Here is a 6950-nt window from a genome sequence, read left to right as displayed (position 1 = left end):
TGCACTAGAATCAGGCACTGGTTAGGACTCCTGCAAGGCTAATAAAGATAAAGCACACATAAATATTTAAATCAAAAACAATTTAACAGGAACATAAAAGAAGAAAACTCAAGTCCCCAGGAAGTCATGAAAGAATGTGAATTTATCTGATGATAATGGAATGGCTGAATGGGAGGGCAGAGGGAAGGGGGAGGGAGACATTCAGGCAAAGGGGCCAGCATGTACAATGATATGGAATGTGTCATATGACATGAAAGATAATTTGTCCGAAGAACTCCTAATTGCTCAATGCAACTGGGACATGGAGAATGTGGTAGGGACAAGTAGAAGAAGTAATTGGAGACACAGGCAGGATAGAGACACACTTGGGCAGGGATGTTGTTGAGGATTTGAGCTGATTTAAAGCAGAGAAGCCAGTGAGTGGGTTAGCGAAGTAGTACAGGCAAAGTTCTGAGTTAAGGCAATGATAGCGGAAAAATGAAAAGTGAAGGAGAGTATCAAGAACTATTTAAGCAGTGGAATTCACAGCACTTAATGAATATAAATTGTGAAGGAGAGAAGTTTAGAACATTTCCTGTATTAATGGCCTGGATAACTGGTTTTAATGAATGAGGTCAATCATAGAGAAACACACAGGGGTGATAATAATAACGTTGGTCTGATAAGCTGAACAAGTGGAGCAAACTCATAGAAATGTGGCGGTAAGTGTTCTAAGGGCAGGTAGACATACAAGCAAGAAAATCAGGGTTGAAACTACTGAGCAACATTCTACAGCAGTTAGCAAAATCCAAGGCAGTGGTTGAGATTATCCAGGGGGAGAGTAAAGTGGAACAAGAGAAGAAAGCCAAGGAGGAAATACTAGGAGGGATAAACATTTACAGGACAGGCAAAAGAAGACAAAATTTGATTTCTGGTTTAAGATGATTCAGTTATCCATCTCCCAAATGTCCTATTACAATACTAATGAAAGTTTACAGGAAGATTAAAAAAAATCGCTGTTACCTTAGGAACAAAACATAACCCATTGCCATTTTGTTAAAATCTGTGAGGAATTTTCCACTTAATTCCAAGCGTATGAAAATAATTTGCACAAAAAGTTGGTCACCTACACATGGATTAAGCTCTGAAACAAAACTGTGGGTCTAGATAAGAACTAGTTGAAAGTTAGCAAGAATATAAGTAAAATTGAAAACAAGAACAGGAAGATAGGAACTGAATTTAAAGTGGCATTATATATATACACTACCATTCAGCAATTTCATTATTGAGTATTTATCCAATAGAAATGAGTTCTTCTATTTATCAATAGATAAATAGAAGGATGTTTATAGCTGTATTCGAAATCAACAAAAACTAAAAGCAATCCAAATGTCCATCAAGAGTAGAATGGAAAAATATATTATTGTATATTGATATAATGGGATACTACACAGCAAAGAAAACTAATGAACTACAGCTACATGTAACTACTTGAAAGAACTTTACAAATATCATGTCGTATGAATAAACAACACTCATAAGAGTATATGTTACTTATTCCACGAAGTTTAATCATAGGCCAAACTAATCTAAGGTAATAGAGGTCAGAGGAGTGGTATCTTTTGAGATACTAACTAGGAAGGCATAGAGAGCCTTTTGGGTATAGAGGTGTTCTTGATATGTGTAGCAGTTGCCTATATATACACCCTCTATGCTGCATAAGTTATATCTTAATAAAAAAGTATTTAAAAGTGGAGGGAGGGTGAATTAAATAAAAAGTAGAATTCGCATTGAAGAAAAAAATCCCACAGAATCTTTAAAAATCTACCAGAAATAATAAATGAGTTAAGCAAAGTCAATGAATGCAAGGTAACATTAAAAAGAAAAAAGTAATATTTTCTATATATTCGTGCAACAAACAATTGGATATTAAAGAGTTTTTTTTTAAGTATTATTGACAATAACATTAAAATATAAACTGCTTAAGAGTGAATCCAACAAAACAAGTGGAAGATCTGTATGCTGAAAATTATAAAACATTGATAAATAAATTAAAGAAAATTAAAAAATAAACAGATGGTGAAATACACAATTTCAAGGAAGGGAGAAGGACAAGGAGGGAAAGGAAGACGAAGCAAGGGAGGAGACAAGGGGGGCGGATTACAAGGAGTTGGTTTATGACAGTGTGAGGGCCGGCTAAGCGATTCCAAACTCTGTGGGGATAGCAATCAAACGGGAATATCACAGGTATGCCAGAACTTAAAGGCATGGGCCAAAACTATTGTCCGCAGGCAGAATTTATTTTTCATTAATTCGAATACTCAATATTATCAGGAGTCAACTTTCCCTAGATTGATCTATAGATTCAACACAATTTCAATCAAAGTCCCAGCAAATTTTTTTTTGTAGAAGTCAGTAAGTTAATTCTAAAATTTATATGGAAAGTAAGGGAATGAGAATAGCCAAAGCAATTTTGCAAAAGAAGACAACATTGGAGAACTTAGACTGTCTGATTTCAAGATTTATTATGAAGCTGCATTGTTTAAGACTGTGGTATTGGCATAAAGATAGACAAATAGATTAATGGAACAGAAAAGAGAGTCCAAAAAAAAAAAAAGAAAAGAAAAGAGAGTCCAGAAATAAACCCTAATATAAGTGGGTAATTGATATTTAACAAAAATAAAAAAGGCAAATCAATGGACAAAGTATAGATTTTTCAACAAATGGTACTGGAATATTTGGATATCTAAATGCAAAAGCAAACAAAGAAACATAAAAACAAAACCTTTGACGCACACCTCATACCACACAAAAAAGTAATCCTCAGAATTGATTATAGACCTTGATGTAAAAAGCTAAAACTATAAAGTTTCTAGAGATATTAGAAAAGCCTTTTAACCTTGGTTACGTAGAGATTTCTTAGCTATGACACCAAAAGCATGGTTCATTAAATATAAATTGGTAACTAGAACTTTATCAAAATTTTAAAGTTCTGCTTTTTGAAAGACACTCTAAAGAAAATGAAAACAAATCTACATACTGTGAGAATATTTACAAAACACATATCTGATAAAAGATTGATATTGAATTTATAAAGAATTCTCAAAACTCAATAATAAGAAATCAACAAACTCCATAAAATGCCCATGAAAATGCACAAAACATTTGAACAGACACTTCTCTAAAGTGTTGTGATTAGCAAATAAGCACATTAAAGTTTTTAACATTAGTAGTAATTAGGGAAATGTAAATTAAAACTGTGATGGGGAACCAATATACACAGTTAGGAAAAAAAAGTCACACCACTAAGTGCTGTCAAGGATGCAGATGAACTAGTACTCTCATCCATTGCTGCTGGAATACAAAATGGTACAGCCACTCTGAAAACAGTTTGGCAATTTCTTATAAAGTTAAACACACACTTTAAATATGAAAGAGCAAACCCACTCCTATGTATTTACCCAAGAGAAATGAAAGCTAATCTTCACCCAAACACCTGTATGCAAATGGCTATAGCAGCTTTATGTAGTTTTGCCCCAAACCAGAAACAACCCAAATCTCCTTCAACTGATGAATACATGAGCAAATTGCAGTACATCTAAGTATTGGTATACTACTTGGCAATAAAAAATCTGCTAATACACACAACAACATCATTGAATCTCTAGTACATTTTGCTGAGACTCAAAAGACTTCTTAATATATGATTCTGCTTATATCACTGTTGTTTGTGTCCCCCATCCCCAAATTCACATGTTGAAGCCTTAACCCTAAATGAGATGGTAGTTGGAGGTGGGGCCTTTGGGAGGAAATCAGGTTTAGATTAAGGTCATAAAGGTGGGGCTTCCATGATGAGATTAGTGTCCTCATAAGAAGAGAGACCAGAATTCTCTATCTTCCTCTTTTATGTGAGGACACAGTGAGAAGGCAGAAGGACACAGTGAGAAGCCAGAAAGCGGGCTCCCACAAGGAACCAAATCTGCCGGAACCTTGATTTTGGACTTTCCTGGCTTCAAATATGAGAAATAAATGTCTGCTATTTAAGCCACACAGTGTGTAGTGTTTTGTTATAGCAACAAGAGCAGGCTAACACAGTCTCAAAAGCAAAACTATAGAGACAGAAAACCAGTAAATGGAATAAAAGAAGATATTTGCAAATGACACCTCTGATAAGGAGTTAATATTCAAAATATATAAAGAACTCATACAACTCAACAGCAAAAAAACAAACAATCCAATTATAAAATGGGCAGAAGACCTGAACAGACACTTCTCCCAAGAAGACATACAAATAGCCAACAGATATATAAAAAGATGCTCAACTTCATTAGCTGTTAGAGAAATGCAAATCAAAACCACAATGAAATACCACCTCACACCTGTTAGAATGGCTATCATCAACAAGACAAGACATAAGTGTTGGAGAGGTTGTGAAGAAAAAGAAAGCCTCATACACTGCTGGTGGGAATGTAAATTGGTACAGCCACTACAGAAAACAGTATGGAGGTTCCTCAGAAAATTAAGAATAGAATTACCATATAACCCAGCAACCTTCTTCTGGCATCTGTCCGAAAACTTTGAAAACATTTATTCATAAAGATATATGTACCCTATGTTCATCGCAGCATTATTCATAGTGGCCAAGACACGGAAACAACCAAACTGTCTTTCCATAGATGATTGCATAAAGAAGATTTGAGATATATTTATATAATGGAATACTACTCAGTCATAAGAAAAGATGAAATATTGCCTTTACAACAGCATGGATGGATCTTGAGAATGTCATGCTAAACCAAATAAGTCAGATGGAAAAAATCAGGAACCATATGGTCCCACTCATATGTGGGATATAAAACTGAAACAACAAATGAACAAATAAGACAAATAAATATAAAAAACTCACGGACACAGACAACAGTATAGTAGTTATCAGAGGGAAAGGGGGATCGGAGGGAGAAAGAGGAGGGTAAAGGGGGTAAAATATGCGGTGACGAAAGGAGACCTGATTTTAAGTGGTGAATACACAACTCAATATACAGATGATGTATTATACAATGGTACACTTGAAACCTATATAATTTTATTAACCATGTGACCCCTATTAAGTTAATAAAATTTATTTAAAAAAAAAGAAAGAAAAGAATACGAGGCCTTGACAGGGTATCAGGTTGGAGCAGTTTTCTACTAAGGAGCAGGAAAGTATATTTTTGTGGGAGATGAATCTGTTCTCTCCTTCATTATGGTGGTTGTTACATCACCACATGTGTTTTTCAAAACTTATAAAACTGTACAATAAAACGGGTGAGGTTTACTATGTGTAAATTATATCTCACTTGTAGTTCGCGCTCATAATGCGCAGGCACAGGTGTGAAGGTGGGGCGCCCAGGAGCAGAGCCCCATGGGGATTGTGGTTTCTTTTGAATTACACTTAACTGTAGTAAGGGTGTCAGTAGTCAGATGGTGCCGTTAGGAGACTTCTCATTTCTGACAGCAAGGGTGCTTTCAGTGAATGCCTGTGGGACAAGGAACCTTGGTTTGGAACTGTGTGTTTCGTCCTTTTTTCAACTGTAGATCTGAGATGGTTGAATTAGCCCCCAAGTGGAGCCTGGGCGAAGGACAAGCCACATGATCTGTTGGCAAACAGGACTATTGCCCATAGTATCTGCAGTTTCTTATTATGTTTATTGTCTTTCTGCCCCTTGTAGAATGTAAGCTCCACAGGCCAGGTTTATTTAGGAATCAATTAACCTGATCCCTAAAAATGTTATGTATGACAGCAACATGCAAGTCAATGCATGAAAAAAATGAGAAGAATAAACTGGTTTAGATGTCAATGGGCAAAGAAAAAGATCTAGTCTAAATAACTAGAAATGATGAAAGTAAATAAAAGTAGAAAAGCTAGTTTTTAATGTGAAGCCATGCAAGAGGAAAAGACCAGAGGCTTTCTGTGGTCTACAAATTTAATGTATACATGTACTGAGTACAGAGTACAAAAGGCATAATATTCTATGTTTGCTGCCATAATAGCTAAAAGTTTAAAGCAGCATTAGGCAGACTTCGTTAGAAATATAGTGCTCTCTATACTGTTGCTTAGTTCTTGGCATACATAAAAAAAAATTAAAAGTAGTGTAATAAAATTTTAAAAAATTTAAATATAGAACTAATACAAAGTATTATGGAAACCCAGGAATATATAGAGTAATACACCATTATCTAAACATCTTTTAAATCTGAAATAAATTATTTTACTACTATAGAGTAGTACCCCCTTCTCCATGGGTGTTATGTCCCAAGACTCTCCCCCCATGAATGCCTAAAATCATAGATAGTACCGAATCCTATATACACTATTTTTTCCTGTACATACAAACCTATGATAAAGTTTAATTTATAAATTAAAAACAATAAGAATTACAACAACTAATCATAAAACAACAATTACAACAGTATACACCTACTCCCAGTGCAGTTGAAAATCCACATGTAACTTTTGACTTTTTCAAAACAGTATTTTTGATCCACAGCTGGAAAACCGCTTATACATTTCTTCTTGCTTGCATAGCGATACAATGTGAAGACACTGTTTTTGTTCCACAGCTGCTTGAATCCGAGGATTTGAAACTTCAGATACTATGGGCCATAGTCCTGTTTGCCGACAGATCATGTGGCTTGTCCTTCGCCCACTCTCCACTTGGGGGCTAATTCAACCATCTCATGAAAAAAGGACGAAACGCAGTTCCAAACCAAAGTTCCTTGTCCCACAGGCATTCACTGAAAGCACCCTTGCCGTCAGAAATGAGAAGTCTCCTAACGGCACCATCTGACTACTGACACTCTTAATACAATTAGTATAATTCAGAAGAAACCACAATCCCGGTAGGGCTCTGCTCCCGCCTTCACATCTGCGCCTGCGCATTCTGAGCGCGGACTACAAGTCCCAGGATGCACCATGCTGCCGCCCTCGCAGC

The sequence above is a fragment of the Pteropus medius genome, unplaced genomic scaffold (assembly GCF_902729225.1).
Source record: "Pteropus medius unplaced genomic scaffold, Ma_sr-lr_union100, whole genome shotgun sequence".
Classification (NCBI taxonomy): Eukaryota; Metazoa; Chordata; class Mammalia; order Chiroptera; family Pteropodidae; genus Pteropus; species Pteropus medius.
This window is presented reverse-complemented; position numbering follows the sequence as displayed.